Source organism: Chiloscyllium punctatum, chromosome 45, assembly GCF_047496795.1.
Source record: "Chiloscyllium punctatum isolate Juve2018m chromosome 45, sChiPun1.3, whole genome shotgun sequence".
In the NCBI taxonomy this organism is placed as follows: Eukaryota; Metazoa; Chordata; class Chondrichthyes; order Orectolobiformes; family Hemiscylliidae; genus Chiloscyllium; species Chiloscyllium punctatum.
The window spans coordinates 43,155,028-43,172,688 of record NC_092783.1 but is presented as its reverse complement, the minus strand read 5'-3'; positions in this window follow the sequence as shown (position 1 = coordinate 43,172,688).

Below are 17,661 nucleotides of genomic sequence, written 5' to 3'. Positions count from 1 at the left end.
AAGGGTATAGATCATAAAATACATTGATAATGCTGGAACTGTATGAATCATTAGTTAGGCCCCAGTTAGAGTTATTATCAGTACTGTGCTGGCTCTAACATGTGTGTATTGGTTATCTCCATCAATAGGTTGGTACCTACCATGGAGATCCAGCAAAACTTCCAGTGTCTGTCACAGATGCATCCATTACCGAAGCCACTGGTGCAAAGCATAAGTGATAGGATGATATGAGCTGACAAACCACTCAAGGAGACAGGGTGATGCCCAGTAGACACCCAAATGGAAGAGGAACCTCACACTGTCCACCATCAATCTCCTCTCAGGACAGTCCCATGTTGCCAGGTCCCCGATGTCTACCCTACCTGTGATCTTCAACACTGTGCAAGTTGCAGCTGAGGAAAGTGATCCTACAACTGAACAGGACACATGCAACATGTCTAGGCACAAATTGACAGCAAATCCCACCCTCTGGCCAGTAATTCACACAGGGTCATCCAGCCTAACCTTTAAACCCAACAGCTATTGTATAATAGGGCAGGCAAAAGTGAGGACTGCAGATGCTGGAGATTAGAGTTGAGCGTGTGGTGCTGGAAATGCACAGCAGGTCAGGCAGCATCCGAGGAGCAGGAGAATCGATGTTACGGGCAAAAGCCCTTCATCACGCAGGCTGCCTCCACTTCACCTGCAGACTCTCAAACTGCTCTTTAATGCAATGGGAAGACAACGCAGAAGAAAACCTTGATAGCACCTTGGTAGCATAGGCAACACTTCAGTATAAATAAAGAATCATTTTTGTAAATTTAGTGGCACTTCAAATCACCATCGACCTGATCCACTGTCATTTTTTGTTGCAGCTGAAAGAATAAAGCTAAAAGCTTACCCTTTCTGAGTACCATACAAAGTTATGACCCTTTTTGAAAGTTTACAATTTTTGTATAGCTCCTTGTACATAACATTTTATCAATGCTGAATGTGTGAGCATCATAGAGTATGATGCCTTCAAACTGTGGTTAAAGTTGACTTTTATAAAATAGCAGCCTTGCGTCTGTTGTAGGAAAAATTTTGGAAAGGATTGTAAGAGATAGGATTTATAATCACCTAGCAAGCAACAATTTGATTTGGAAATAGTCAACATGGATTCGTCAAGGGCAGGTCGTGTCTCACAAACCTCAATGAGTTTTTTGAGAAGGTGACCCAGCATGTGGATGAGTGTAGGGCAGTTGATGTGGTATACATGGACTTCCGTAAAGCCTTTGATAAGGTTGCATATAGTAGGCTATTGGATACAATGCAGAGGCATGGGATTGAAGATGATTTAGCAGTTTGGATTAGAAACTGGCTTTCTGTAAGAAAGCAATGAGTGGTGGTTGATGGAAAATATTCATACTGGAGTCTGGTTGCTAGTGGTGTGCCATAAGGATCTGTTTTGGGACCATTGCTATTTGTCATTTTTATAAACAACTTGGACGCAGGCATCGGTGGATGGGTTAGTACGTTTCGCAGATGATACTGAAGTCGGTGGAGTGGTGGACAGTGTGGAAGAATGTTGCAGGTTGCAGGGAGACTTGGATAAACTGCAGAACTGGCCTGAAAGGTGGCAAATGGAAGTCAATGCAGATAAATGTGAGGTGATTCACTTTGGGAAGAATAACAGGAAGGCAGAATGCTGGGTCAACAGAAAAATCTTTGGTAGTGTGGATGTGCAGAGGGATCTTGGTGTCCATGTACATAGATCCCTGAAAGTTGCCACCCAGATTGATAATGTTGTTAAGAAGGCACACAGTGTGTTAGGTTTTATTGGTAGAGGGATTGAGTTCTGGAGTTGTGATGTCATGCTGCAACTGTACAAAATGCTTGTATGGCCTCACTTGGAGTATTGTGTATTCTGGTTGCCCCTTTACAGGAAGGATGTGGAAGCATTAGAAAAGGTGCAGAGGAGATTTACCAGGATGTTGCCTGGTCGGAAGCAAAGGTCTTATGGGGAAAGGCTGAGGGACTTGGGTTTGTTCTCATTGGAGAGAAGAAGGCTAAGAGGGGATTTAATAGAGACATACAAGATGATCAGAGGCTTAGATAGGGTGGACAGTGAGAGCATTTTTCCTAGTATAGTGACATCTGTTTGTACGAGGGGCATAGCTACAAATTTAGGGGTGACAGGTTTAAGACAGATGTCAGAGACAGGTTGTTTATTCAGAGAGTGGTAAGGGCGTGGAATGCCCTGCCTGCCAATGTAGTTAACTCAGTCACATTAAGTGCATTTAAACAGTCCTTGGACAAGCATATGGATGATGATGGGATAGTGTAGGGTGATGGGCTTAGATGAGTTCACAGGTCGATGCAACATCGAGGGCAAAAGGGCCTGTTCTGCACTGTATTGTTCTATGTTCTATGTTCAATAACATGAAAAATGAAGAAAGAACAAGTAAAATAAGCCATGTTAGCTTTAGCACCTGGGACTAAACAGGGGGTGCTTGCCTTCTGAGCAACAATAAATTTACAGTCAATGAATGATGACCTGAACCAGTCCAATGCTGCTGTGCTCTGTCACAGTGATGATGATGTTCCTCCTGTTCAATCCTCTTCCTCAGAAGAAGATTACTCCCAGCTCTTCAGCTCCAGCTCATCCCCTCTTTGCCAGCTCCTGCTGTGTTAAGCACAACATGCCAGTGTCCATTATCCTGTCACCTTGAGAAGGAGGAATACCTGGAGTGATATTAAGGTCCGAGTCAAGAGTGTGGTGCTGGAAAAGCACGGCCGGTTAGGCAGCATACAAGGAGCAGGAGAATTGACATTTTGGGCATAAGCTCTTCATTAAGGTCTCTCATTCCTTCCCAGCTCTCACCTTGATGTTGATGCTCAGCACCAGTGGCTAAAGTGATAGACACAGATCTGTATTCAGTCCCAGCAGTCACTGAGTATTCTGCTGGATCTACTTTACCATGGAAAAAAACAGTCTGCACATGGTGACAACCAAATTCATGTACCCAGGAGCCAGACTGGTACTAATGACTTGTCTCAAGCTTTCAATCCAGTTTGCTGAGTATCTCTGACAAACCTGCATGATACTTGTGCGTCTGTGAAAGCAACATTTTCACAAAGTTATTAATAGGTGACACCAAAGTCCACTGCTGTGCAGGCACCTGGTCATTAGATAATCCTCTGACTGCCAGCAACCTGGGACATTTTTTCCTTAGCCAGCTTTGGAGATATGGCAATGATATGCTCATTGAAATGAGCTTCCAACTGAAATGTAAATAAACTACACATCAAGGTGGAAGTAGAGGGTGCAGGGATGGCCTTGCCAATGCATTACCTGAGGAATCTGTGTCTTCTTCCACAAATATGAAGTAGGATCTCGTGGCTAGAATGGGCGGCCATTTACAAAAGGATGTGTTTTTGTTGCTGGTTCTTGTTTAAAACAAAGGAGGGAATGAGTTGCACAATAAAGGTGGAGATTTGACTATCTTAGAAATTTGTTCACAGTGGTAATAATAGGGAGTAGCACAGCACATTGTAATGAATCTTACTTCATTTCAGGAGATACATATCTCAAATGAACATTCTTTATCCTATCCTGTGATTTCTAGGATTTTTATCCATTTTTTTATTTATTTATGGAAAGGCAGAATCCCTGGCCTGACCCTAATTGCCCAGAGGGCAGTTTGAGTCAACCACATTGCTGCGGGTCAGATCAGGCAAGGATGGCACTTTCCTTCCCCTAAAGGACATTGGTGAATGAGATGGGCTTTACCAACAATCAATGGTGGATTCATGGTCATCATTAGACAGTTTATTCTAAATATTCATAGAATTCAAATTCCACCAATGTACCATGGTGGGAATCAAACCCATGATCCCAGAACGTTACCTGGGTTTCTGGAATGATAGTCCAGCAATAATACTGCTGGCCTCCCCTTTCTTCACAGAAGAGATGAGATGATTGCCAGCCTCCCTTCTTGGTCCTTACAATCCTGTTGTGCGCTGAGTACACCTGTCATTTAACAAAGGGATGAAAGTGGCTGACATAGATATTAGTATTAGTGCAGGAAAGGTGGTGAAGTGTCACAATTGAGTGAGTGGGAAATGCAATGAGTAGGAATCCTTAGAAATTCAGGGCAGGGTGGATTAAGATTTAGTAAGAGACATTAAAAGAATATGCTGCATGCAATATTGAGACAGGTGGAGCATGAGCCTTGGTGAGAGGTGGGTGTTGTTGCAGAGTTAAACTGAGTGTGACATAGCAATGAGAAGATGTGGCACTAGGGCTTCCAGAGTGCAGCACATTTTCTTTTCAAACCATGGGCCCTGCACTGACCTGGTGGCTACAGCAGTCAAAACTGGCAGGGTGTAGTGTCATTGTTTCTGCTGGCATTCCTGGGGGAAGGTGTTAGCACATGCTGCAGTTCTAGTATTTATGTCCCATAGTGTATATGGTGATATGTCCATTCCCTGCCTGATAGATCAACACTTCAGTGTTTCCTACTGTCACAAGCTACCTGCTTCTTTCTCTGCACTGGAAGGAAAAGCTAAACTACAGAGGCCACAGGGGCCAACCAGACCTCCTAGTCACTGCCCATTTCAATTTCCCCCAACCACTCCCTTTCTGACATGATCATCCTTGACCTCTTCCATCGCCAAATCAAACCACAGCGCAAATTGGAGGAATATTACCTCATCTTCTGCCTGAGAGGCCTACAGCCTGGAGAACTCAACATTGAGTTCTCCAATTTCAAATAATCTCCCTCCCCATCTCCTGACTTTCTTCCCAGCCCCTCCGTATCCCTTCCATCGCTCCCTGCCACCAACCAGATTCCTTCCTCCCATTGGCCAACCAGATTGTACCCTCCACTTGTCTTCAACAACCCCACTTCACCGCCCAGCCCCCGCCACCCCCATCTTCTGCAGCTTCCTCACACCCACGCCCGGTCCTGAAGAAGGATTAGACCTGAAATGTCGACTTCTCCACCTCCTGATGCTCCCTGGCTTGCTGTGTTCTTCCAGCCTCTTGATTGTCTGCTATAAACCATTGAGGCTGGCAGCCTATAACTTTGCACTGAAGATCATGTACTGAAAGCAATGTCAGGCAAGAGACTGGCAGTCTTAAAGTAGATGTTAAAGTTGAATGAGCACTAAAAAAGCAAATTGAAGGCTCTAGTGTTGCAGTGGTACTGTCACTGCCACTGGAGTAACATTCCTGGGTTAAAGTCCCATCTGCTTCTGAGGTGGCTAATAATGTCTCTAAACAGATTGATTAGAAACTATCAAGAGCCATTAGATCCATATGTCCATGTCAGTATAAAAGCATCCTGTGCAGATACATCGGACTCACAGCTGTCCCTGCACCCAAACATTCAGGCCCAGAATAAAGTGTCACAGGACTGAACTGGTGTGAGATTTAGTCCAAGCAGCCATGCTAATGTGGCGAAGTTGATGATTTGCTAATGCAGTGTTGTGTGAATGGGGGGTTGAAGAGGATGGTGTCTGTGGAGAATGCAGGGAACTTGTGTAGAAGAAGCAATTGTATGATGGTCAGGACAGACATTCAGTGATCTGCAGCCACTTGATGCCCGCTCTGTTTTATCCAGTGGGAATTTACGCCATCTTGTTTCTTGGTGAAAGAGAGAAGAATTGGAAGTGGGAGCGAAATAGGATGAGTTAAGGCTTTATAAGAAATAAGACAGGAACAAACAGCCCTCCCTCAAATCTAACGCAGATTTTGGATTAGATACGTGGATGGCACTTTTGCTCTCATAAAGAGAACAGAAATCAAGAACGCATGCCAGATTATTAACATCATGCTCACAGAAATCAGATTTACGAGAGAGGAGGAAGCCAACGATAATTTCCATTCCTGAATGTGGTGGCAGAAAGAACACAGAATAGTGAATGCACCACAGGAGTGTCCAGGAAAGCCACACAAACTGATCAGATCCTACACTACAACAACAACCACCCGAACATACACAAGAGAAGTTGAATTAGGACCCTGTTCAAAAGGGCTACAACACACTGAACTCCAGAACTATGAACGGAAGAAGAAGAACACCTCTACAGAATCATCACCAAATGGAAATCCCTTCAAACTTCATCTGCAGATGCCTAACAGACAAACAGGTGGGAGGCACGGTGACACAGTGGTTAGCACTGTTGCCTTACAGCGCCAGAGACCTGGGTTCAATTCCCACCTCGGGCAACTGTCTCAGTGGAGTTTCACATTATCCGGTTTCCTCCCACAGTCCAAAGATGTGCAGGTTAGGTGAATTGGCCGTGCTAAATTGCCTGTAGTCTTAGGTGAAGAGGTAAATGTAGGGGAATGGATCTGGGTGGGTTGCTCTTCGGAGGGTCGGTGTGGACTTGTTGGGCCGAAGGGCCAACTTCCACACTGTAAGTAATCTAGTCTAATATCCCCACAGGTCTAAACATTATATATGGGACAAAGAATATTATATGGGGCAAACAGGTAGACAATGAGCAATCTACATCGATGAATACCAACTAGCCACTCAATGTCAGGACCAGCTGTCCCTAGTAGCTATAAATACAGATGACAAGGACCTCAAATTCAACTGGGACAATGATCATAGGACAAACTAGACAGAGGACAGCCAGAGAATTTCCAGAAGCATGGCACTCATCCACGGACTCCATCAATAAACATCACTACGATGAGCAACTGGAAGCAGCAGCAACAGAACCAATTAAATTCCAGAAGACACAGTACAACAGCACTTCACAGGAGGCTGCAAAGCATTGAAGATGTCACCTGGACAGCGAAATGTCTGCAAATCAACTTCCCAGCTCGGCAAACATACCCATAACTATGGCAACTGGCTCACAATTACAAATCTTTATGCAAACCTTGAACATGAAATAAGCTCGTTTTAAGGTAATTTTTGTAGAAACCCATCTGATTCACTCATGTCCTTCAGCAGGAAGTCTGCCATCCTTATCCAGGCTGGTTGACATGTGACTTGAGATCCACGACATTGTGGATGACTCCTAAAGGTAAGGCTCTAAAGTCACTATTTGAATCTGACCTTGTCATTCACGGCGTATTTGTCAGCGTATTGGCTATTAGCCTTATCACATTAGGGAGGGGGAAAATCCACCATGAGACTCTGAAAAAATTTATGAAGAATTGTGTGAAAGATGTGCTTAGAGACTGTGATATGTTTTCTTTCAATACCGGCTAGAAACTGTGGCTAATTAAAATGCTTACTAGCATCCATTGCAAATTTTCCAAAGCCCATTGTTTTCCATGGCAAAATGCTAAATTCAAACCATTTAGACAAAACCAATTATTTTTCCCTTGGTGTCTTCCTCACCTGATGATGCTAATTCACGCCATAATTTTGCAAGCTGTACCTTCCCATCAGCACCTATACATCAATGTTTTACACTGAATCGTTCATTGAATGTTGCAAACTATCTGAACCTTGGATCCTTTATTTGTGACCAGATGCTGCACATATCCCATTTGCATGTAAATGAATTATAAATTGGGGTACAGACAGCAATCAAGAAACAGAATCTGGATGTATCATTTCCCCTCTTCACCCAGGATTTTAAAAAAAGATCAAGTCACACTGTTAGCTTCAGCTGAAGCTGTTATTACCACCTAGAGATCAACTGAAGATTGTTTCTCACTTATGTAAACTCAGCAGAGATCTTACTTTAAACTCAGTGCAAAACCACAAAATTTGCTCTCTAAGCTTTTGTGCTTCAATTTAATTACATAAACTCACAATGCATAATCTCCTTTCAAATCCATGCTGGATGATAAAATCATTTATTATTTTCACTTTGATCAATCTAAAATGGTGCCACGAATGTTAATGCTCTGCTGCATTTTTACGTCAAAGGTAACTGATCCATAAGCTCCCAGCTAATGTCTTTGTAATTCCAAAAGAAGTTAATTATGCTAATCATTTTCCAAATCTCATGTATCATTGCTGATTCTAATGAGCTAGTGAGTGTTTTGGCAGAGCTTTCTCATTTACTGCAAGTATTACTGGATACAAGCAATGATTCTTTGGTGGTTTATTTAATAAGTGTTCTCAAAACTTCTTACCTTGATTGATATTGATTTGTATTTCCCAGATGTCCCTGTTATTTGTTTGCTTAGTTAGAAATGATTCCTCAATCCTTCTTAAAAATATAATTTCTGAGGCACCTTTTGAATGTTTAGAAGGAGTTCTTGGCTTGATGGCAATACAATGTAGAGGCCCAGGTTAATGCTCTGGGCAAAATAAAACCCAAAAGAACTACAGATGCTGCAAATCAGAAAAAAAAACAAGAGTTGCTGGAGGCTCAGCAAGTCTGGCAGCATCTGTGAAGAGAAATCAGAGTTAAGGTTTCAAGTAGAGTGAAGTTCTGAGGAAGAGTCATTCAGCTCGAAATGTTAACTCTCATTTCTCTCCACAGAAGCTGCCAGACATGCCGAGCTTTTCCAGCAATTTCTGTGTTTGTTGTTTTGTTAATGCTCTGGGCCTTGTGCTCAAATCCACAGTGGAATATAAATTCAAGCAATAAATCTGGACTTGAAAGCTACTCTTATTAACAGTGACCAGACCATAAATTGTTGTAAAAACCCCTTTGATTAGCTCATGTCCTTCAGCAGAAAACCTGCCATCCTTACTCAGTCTAGCCGACATATGTCTCGGGATCTAGAGCATTTTGACTGACTCCTAGCTGTCCTCTGCTCGGCTCAGGGATGGGCAACAAATTCCAGCCTTGCCAGTGACATCCCATGAATGTATTAAAAATAAACATTTACTGTAAAGGCAAACACATAGATTGTCATCACTAGCAATAATCTGGAATGTCAGATGACCCCCTTCCTCCCCACAGGTCAGGTCAGTGTGAACACCTTTAGGGTAACCAGCTATTATCAAATCCAAAACCATTCAAAGGGCAAGAGTAGAAGTGGTGGGTGTAGAATGTAAAAGTCATTTTAAAATTGTGATTTGTAGCTAACCATTTTTTAAAAAATTCTGTAGCCTTAAACTTATTCAGCCAGTACAGATGGTGCATTTATTTTCTCTTTTAGTGTTACAGAAAGACTGCTGCCTCTTTGCCAGCTCTTTGTTTAGATGCTGTAGGTTTAGATGCTGCACCATTAACTCCCAGGACAAGCTGCCTCTCGTTGCTGGAGGCTCTGAATTTCATTTTAAGGGGCTGGTACTTTCATAGCCATGGGGGCTGTTTGAATGAGTCCATCTTTGATATTTCACTGTAAATCTTACAACACCAGGCACACAAAAAGAAATGCATCCAAACAAAACAATTGAACATTGCCTAGGATTTTCCTGTTTGATTTAAAGCAAAAATAAAATGGGCAGCCTTCTCAAAAAAAAAGCAATCAGTCTATTCAGCCAAAAACTAGACTTCCAACAGCCATAACTAGGCTAGAGGTCAAATTTACCACTGCCCTGCTAATGCGACTTATGACCCCTTGGCAGCACCTCTGCGTCTTCAATAAATACTGCCTTCTTTACAGGGCAAGAAGGCACCAAAATAACTCCATCAAATCAGTGCACTTTTTTCCTGGCTTTTTGGAAATGGGATTGATGGAGTGTTGGGTTTCTAATGGGCAGAACCTTACAGGGGGTTTGAGTGACGTGGTGGGATTTGTGGCAGAATCAGGAAAGTTGTTCGACAAGCCCTAACTCGGCATCTCTCTGCATCTTTTCTGCATTTCACAAATGGTGTGGACTGACTTGCCCATTAAGGAGGGCTATTACTTACTAATCACTTTGTTGATGGCCCAACTCATCTCAGTCACATTCAGCTTCCTGTAAAACCAAACTCATCAAACAATCTAAATGTTGAGAAAACACAAATGGAAATCAAAGTGGGTGCCTGGTAAATTCAACTCACCACTTGTTCCAAATGATCTACATGTTGGGCTCCTGGCAACAATATCTCAGGGCACGCTCTATGGGCATTGGCCAAAACCACACATCCATTGATATTGGCATCCAATACATACCAGCTCTAAGAATACTCATGATCTGCTAACAGGACGACTCTGCACTCCAGTGCTGCATCAACTACTTCCATTGCAATGCTGGAACAAAGACACTGTGTGTTCAGAGATTTCCAGCCCCTGGATGGACCAGGCTACATCTCCAGGGTCTTCACTCACAGTCACAGCGCTCACTCACTCTGATCTTACCTGGAAGTTCACACCATCCCTGCCTTGCATTGCCTTGCCTTTTTGCACTTTGCACACTCAGCCAGATGTAGCAGGCTCTGCTTACTATTGTCTTGTCTTGCCTTTTCGATACAAAGCCAGCAAGTCCAGTCAGGTCAGGGGGGAAAGCCTTTGCTGAGTAAGTCCTGACACAGTAAGTCAATGACAGCTTCTAGTATCAGTCCAGTGGCTTGGACACAGCCACTCAGCCATTTGAGGTCATCAGAGTCAAGATGCGCTCCTATTAAGGGGTGTGGAGCTGAATGTTGGGCAGTCCACCACTTCCTTTGAGTCTTTCTGCCTCCTAGGGGTTATTTTTCTCCTGGAATTAGAGAGATGCAAGGAAGCTGAATGTAGCTGGACACAGCTGTGCCTTGGTGCAGGTGGGGAGGTGCCCCTGAATAAGTGAGTAGGCAGCCCTGAGGGCATGCAGATTTAGTGGTGTCGGGGTTTGGATGGGTGCCAGTGAATGAGGGAAGATTTTGTGGGCAATGGGGGGGGGGGGGGGGCAGTGATGGAGCATGGGCCTTGGTTGGAGGTGGATACTGTAGGAGAGACAGAGTGAGCATAAGGAGATGTTGACACTTATGCAGGTGGAGTGGAGAATGTCACTGATCATCTTCCTACATTGCCGGTATTTGTCTGGTGCCTGAGACTGCTTTCACCAAGCTAGCAACCTCAGCTTGTTGCTGTGACCTCCACTGTTGGTCCTGGGGGAGGAGGAGGAGGTCCCACTTCTGTACCAGTCCATCCAGCAGGACAATATAGGGCACTGATTTCCCAATTCTCTGCCATGTCTGGGACAGCTGTCATGGAACATGTAGTACAGCTCTGGGAATGCTGGCCTTTTACTGGATACCCTCTGAGTGGCGAGCTGTTCTGGGAATGATGTGTGATAAAACGGGTCTGGAATTGGGCATGAGGGGTGCCAAAGGGATGGTGTAAGTAGTTAATGAAGCATGTTTGCTAAGTTACTGTGAGAAAGTTTGCTCAGCCTCACATCCAAATAATATGACTCAAACTCAGCCAAAAAAACCCCACAAGATCCAGTCCCTTGACACTGTTGGCTGTTGTCAGATTGAAATGAGTATTGTTCACCTCATAGCACAATTGCACAAAGAAGTCAAAACAGTGTAATTAACTAAAATAAATGTCCCTACAATGTGCACTTCTGGCTTTCCAGATTATTTTCCAGTCTATCATCGCAATAAAATAGACAAAAAGCTATAAATGCTGAGAATAGACAATGGGTCAAGAAACTTTGAGAACTGAAATTAACTGGATAGATTTTGGTGGAAACATTCCTTTTTATGAATCTATTTCTGTAAAATTGGACTCAATAGTGTCACTCTTACTCAGGAGCTTGTAAAGTGTATTTCTTCCAGCCATTTGTAGCATCATGACTAAGAAGATGTTTGTGCATTGGTGCTATAGAGACTGGACAACTTGTGCCGTTAAATGCTGTTTACAATTACATTAAAAAACACAAAATCATTTTTATGCTGATTTACCCGATTGCTACCATTTAAGACTGCACAGGTCCTATTATCACACTCTCTTGACGCTACGTCTTATTTCACAAGTGTTAGTTTACACATGCACCATTGGTAAGGTGCTTTTAATTTTCTTCTACTGTTGTAAAATGCATCAAAGTATTGTGTTCAATGATTTTGGAAGGATTTTGAAAAGCTTTAATTTCAGAAGAGAGTGGTTCTGGCTGGTGAGAGGGAAGTCAGAGGAACCAGAAGGTCTGTCAACCTACTTTCAGTAACAGAGATAATAGTCAGAGGCCCTCTTGGCTCTGATCAAAACAGGAATAAGGAGCACCTTGGCAGAGGAAGGAGGAAGGAATTAGATGGCATCTTTTTTTTAAATGCATTTGTGGGATATGAGTGTCATTGCTGGCCAGCATTTATTGCCCATCCCTGGTTGCCCTTGAGAAGGTGGTGGTGAGCTGCCATCTTGAACTGCTACAGTCCATCTACTGTGAGTTGACCCACAATGCCATTAGGGAGGGAATTCCAGGATTTTGACCCAGCGACAGTGAAGGAACAGTGACATATTTCCAAGTCAGGATGGTAAGTGGCTTGAAGGTGGTAGTGTTCCATGTATCTGCTGCCCTTGTCCTTCTAGATGGAAATGGTCATGGATTTGGAAGGTGCTGTCTGAGGATCTTTGGTGAATTTCTGTACTGCATCTTGTAGATAATATACACTGCTGCCACTGAGCATCAGTGATGGAGGGAGTAGATGTTTGTGGATGTGATTACAATCAAGTGGACTGCTTTGTCCTGGATGATGTCAAGCTTCTTGACTGTTGTTGGAGCTGCATCCATCCAGGCAAGAGGGAAATATTCCATCACACTCCTGACTTGTGTCTTGTAGATGGCGGACAGGCTTTGGGTAGCCAGGAGGTTAATTACTCACTACAGTATTCCTTGCCTCTGACCCGCTTTGTAGCCACTGTGTTTATACGGTGACTTATCCACCAAGGGTCTTCAGGGAGCATTTCTTTAACCTTTATATCACAGGAGCAATGTCTGAAGCAAGTTTTTTTTCTACCATGAGATGGTCACTGTAGTTTGCCACTTTCTTACAGATGAACCTGCAGCATGGAGAGGTCATGAACATTGCTGCGGCCCTCAACCTATACAGCAGGTAGGAGCTAGCAATATTACCGCTTTGCAATGGACCTGTACACAGCAAGATGACAGAGATTCCCACCAGGAGAGGGGTCTTTGTAATAGTTATTTTCATTTCCAGAGCGGTGTCGGAGGAGGAATCTTATGCCTTTGTGAGGATCAGGGGATTCTGGATCTGCTGAGACATAGATTGCTGGATTACTGATATTAGGCCTCTTTGAACTCTACCCTCAATGTGTTCATTCCCATCTTGGCAAGTTGTTGAATGGTGACCATGAAAGTAGCTAGATTGGTGTAAAACCCAACAAGTTTACTAAGATTGCCCTGAAAAAGGGATATTTTTGCCTCTGTTTTTAATGCTTATATAACTCCCCTTCACACATAGGACCTGATAGTCAATTAAACTCTTAAGACATTAGAGATGAGCAATAAATTTTGCCTTTGGCCAAGTTGAAAGAACAAAACATACAGGCATGTGAAGTAGGAGCATGAGGAGGCCATTCAGCCCTTTGAGCCTGCTCCGCCATTCAGTATGATCATGGCTGATCAGTCAAATCAGTACCCTGTTCCTGCTTGCTCCCCAGGTCCTTTGATCCCTTCAACCCGATGAACTACATCTAACTCTATTTTTGAAAATATTCAGTCTCATGGCCTCAGCCACTTTCTATGGCAGAGAATTGCACAGGTGAAGAAATGTTTCCTTGTCACTGTTATACATGGGCTTCCCTGTATCGTTAGACTGTGGCCCCTTGTTCTGTGATAAAACAGAAAAATGATTCCTTTTTACTGCATCTGTGTGCACCTCTCAATACTGGTGGCAGCCATAATGCTTTTACCATATTATTTAAATACCCAAAATAAAATAATAGCAGGTGTTAGAGGGGTAGCTGGAAGAGGAGAGAAATCCATCACATACAGATGGCTTTCTCACACATTTTCATAGCATTTCCTCTATTGAGTCTAGCGAGAATTGTATAAAAGTAGGCATGTATAATGCAAACAGGACATATATATATAAATGTGAATTTTCTACCACTTATGATGAATTTATGAAGTACGGCTTTCTGTTGAGGTTGGTGCACTAATTATATTTCACGACCCAGACTGGATAAACATTAATCTTCAGTAGGCTGCTTGAGTTTGCACTGATGAATGACATGCCTCTTTTGTTCCTATCACTCTCATATACTCATACCTACCTAAAGGGTATGAACTCGTGCACAACCAAGAGGCAGATTTGCATGCGGATTTTCAAAAAGATTTTAATTCATATAAATCTGTTTTTTTTTCTGCTATCAGCTTTAGCTGTAGTAAATCTAGGAAGTTAATGTTCCTTGGAATAATATCCACAGGATACAAAATCTAATTTTGTCTGTCATTTCATACGGTATATTGTTTATTGAAGTATTAAAAATTGTTTAATGTCCCACAAAATCTAAATTTTTCATTTCAGCATGCATGCCAATGTCATAGTGTAATTTCATTACAGTGGTGTGAATATCACTACAGTTTTTTTTAAAATCTTATTTTCGAGCATTATGTAATTTTAATGGAAGATGCCCACATTTTCTTCTCAGCAAAATTCTGTACATTTGCCTGATTCCCAACTACTCATCAGTAAAGATATATCTGAAATTGTTTCTTCCAGAGTGTTCCAAGCCACAGGGCTAATGCTTTGGAAAAACAGAATAACAGTGTATTTTCAAAACTGGTTAACTTTGACATGTGATATATATTCACGGATCACAATAATACTTTAAGTAAAACCCTCAAGGGCTCCTAGGCCTTAGATTATTTTTACTTTAAGTGTAAGCTCAAATATTAAAAAACAATGGTGACAGCATAGTCATATTAGCAAGGTTGAGGACAGAGAAAGGTCAATTAGCTCTCCTTCTTGCATTCCGTTTCTTCCAAACTACAGACGTTAGTATTCTGTAAATATTGGTATCTGTTTCCTTCCCATGCATATTTCAAACATTTATTGCTCTTTTATCTGAATCAATTTCTTCTGATGGCGTTCCTCTGGTCCTCATATAAAATCATTGAATCCCTACAGAGCAGAAACAGGCCAATTTGCCCATTGGGTCTGCACTGCCCCTCCAAAGGTCATAGGTCATTGCATCCAGACCCCCCCCCCCCCATCCTTGTAACCCTGCATTTAGCATGGCTAATTCACCTAACCTGCACTTCTTTAGACTGTGGGAGGAAACCAGAGCACCCCGATGGAAACCCATGCAGACACGGGGAGAATGTGCAAACTCCACACAGATAGTCACCTGAGGCTGGAGTTGACATGGGTCCCTGGTGCTGTGAGGCAGCTGCGCTAACCACTGCCATCTTTTAAAGTAATGGTCAAAATTTAGACCTATGAAATTCTCTATAAACCTCTAGCCCTTCACTGTCAATCCTCCTTTAGGATGTTTCATAAATTCTATAGGTAGAATCTTATACGTGTCTGAGCAAATAAGGCTATGGTGAAATTAGTGTCAGAATGGGAAGAGAAGTCCAATGAGCCCTAGCGCAACATTGGGAATATCTCACACCTTCTTTTATGCTTTTAACTGCCAATTAAGATGGATGATAGATTGTCAAGTGCCTTGTAAATGTCCCAACTCACCTCATTAACATTTAGTCACTCATCTTACCAGACACACCAAGCTAGATATCAAGAAAATTCAGTATGAAGACCAGAAAGGATGCATAGCAACTTCAGTTCATCAGTTACTCTGAAGGACATGTTGCTTAGGACAAGATAACATCTTTTTAAATTAGATTACTTACAGCGTGGAAACAGGCCCTTCGGCCCAACAGGTCCACACTGACCCGCCACCCACCCATTCCCCTACACTTACCCCTTTACCTAACACTACGGGCAATTTAGCATGGCCAATTCACCTGACCTGCACATCTTTGGACTGTGGGAGGAAACCGGAGCACCCGGAGGAAACCCACGCAGACACAGGGAGAATGTGCAAACTCCACACAGTCAGTCGCCTGAGTCAGGAATTGAACCCGGGTCTCTGGCGCTGTGAAGCAGCAGTGCCAACCACTGTGCCACTGTGCTGCCCACAAGGTGGTACAGTGCAGAAAGCATGGGAACCAGGCGTACGTACACCCACACAAACACCCTTCATGGACTGTGGCATCTGGCATTTGCAAAACCCTCGCAACCATCATGGCATTTCTCCAATCCACTCAGGAAACACAGGGCTCGCTTAGTATGGTGCATGAGTAACTCTGCTGTGAAGGAATTTAAAGGGAAACAATGTTACACACAGACCCACGTGCTTAACAGGACACAGACCTATAATGTTTCTAATCCTTGGTTATCTAATTGTGTTGCTTCCCTGCTTACTGTGAAACTCCAAGCCTCAGACATTGCTGACCAATTCACTCACACTGACACTTTTAGACAGAGAGGCCAGTCAGGGAAAGAATGGGGATGTGTGAACAGGATGTTCGCCTCGATACACTGTATCCCTCTTGCTTACAATTGCTGCAGCAGATTATCATTACAAGGCCCCAGTCTCTGGTACATCTTGTGTCACCATGAAATTATGCCTGTTAATTTCAAGGCTACCCCGAGAGACAAACAACCAGATGTAAGGTAAAATCAGTGGAATTTATTTTTAAAACTGCCTAAAAATATACAGTGCATTGTCACCCATGCTATCTGTATATCTTCTTCTTCCTGTCTCTCTCCCCCATTACTTCTCTCTCTGTTGCTCCAGGTGAGGTGGAGGAAGCCTGGGGTTCAATGGTCTTCAAAGTTTGATTATGTGACCCCTGGGGTGGGGTCAGACTTGCAAACGGTCTTCTTGCCACGTGAAAAGGTACACTCCTCAATTTGAACTCCAAGGATGGAAGGAGAGCAGGTAGGGTGGAGAAGGGGCTGGAGGAGGGTCCAACCACCTTTGAATGTCTTGAGTGGAGATTTCGAGGGGCTTGTATGTGATTCCACCTCTGGTTGGATGCACCCTGATACCACATTATCTCCTGGAGTGCTCTTTGTATCCCCCATCCTATATCACCATGTCTTCAGTCCTGAGCATCAGTGGTTGGGACGATCAAGTTAAAGTGTTTGTGGCCCCCTAGCAGACTCTGAAGATGCTGGACCTGGTTTGCGTTGGCAGCTGTGAACCTGCCCATGCATGTGGATAGACGGTTGCATGCACTATTGCAGCTTCTGAGTAATAAGGATCACTGTTTCTCATGTTCCTCCCTATGTACGTGGATGAAATCCCTGATTGTTGACCCTGCAGGGTCCACTCCTGCTTGGGGCAGAGCAGGTGCCTGGTCTCTGAGGCCAACCCTCAGAGTGCCAGTAGCTTGGGGTGTTCCTTTCCTTAGCCAGTTGCTGGGCTATCACAGTGAGGTGCTCACAGATTATCCTCCTAACATTAACATTACTTCTAAAGTTTCAGTATCTGGTTTGGTGCGGAAACAGCTGATTGATGCTTCCTCTGAGGCCTTGGTACTTTGAGCCTCAGAGATCGAGAGGTAGCTTCTGTTAGAGCAACCCATTTCACAGTAAGGGTGAAGTTGCTGGTTGTACCTGCAAGACAAAAGAGAGAGAGAGAGAGGCATCACGGTTAATGTTTAGAAAAGGATTTCAATGAACGACACTGACAGCGGGGTTACTATGAGAATTGCAGTGGAATTAAGAATGGGACCTACTTAGTTGGTGGAATGTGGATGTTTTGGCTTCTCTGCAGCAGTTCATCTTCCCCTGTGAGCACCGGAAGATTGTCTCCTCACAGGGATTGAGGAGCCTAATGTTGGGCACCTTGAATGGGCAATCTCTGTTTTCTCTTGTAAAGAGAGA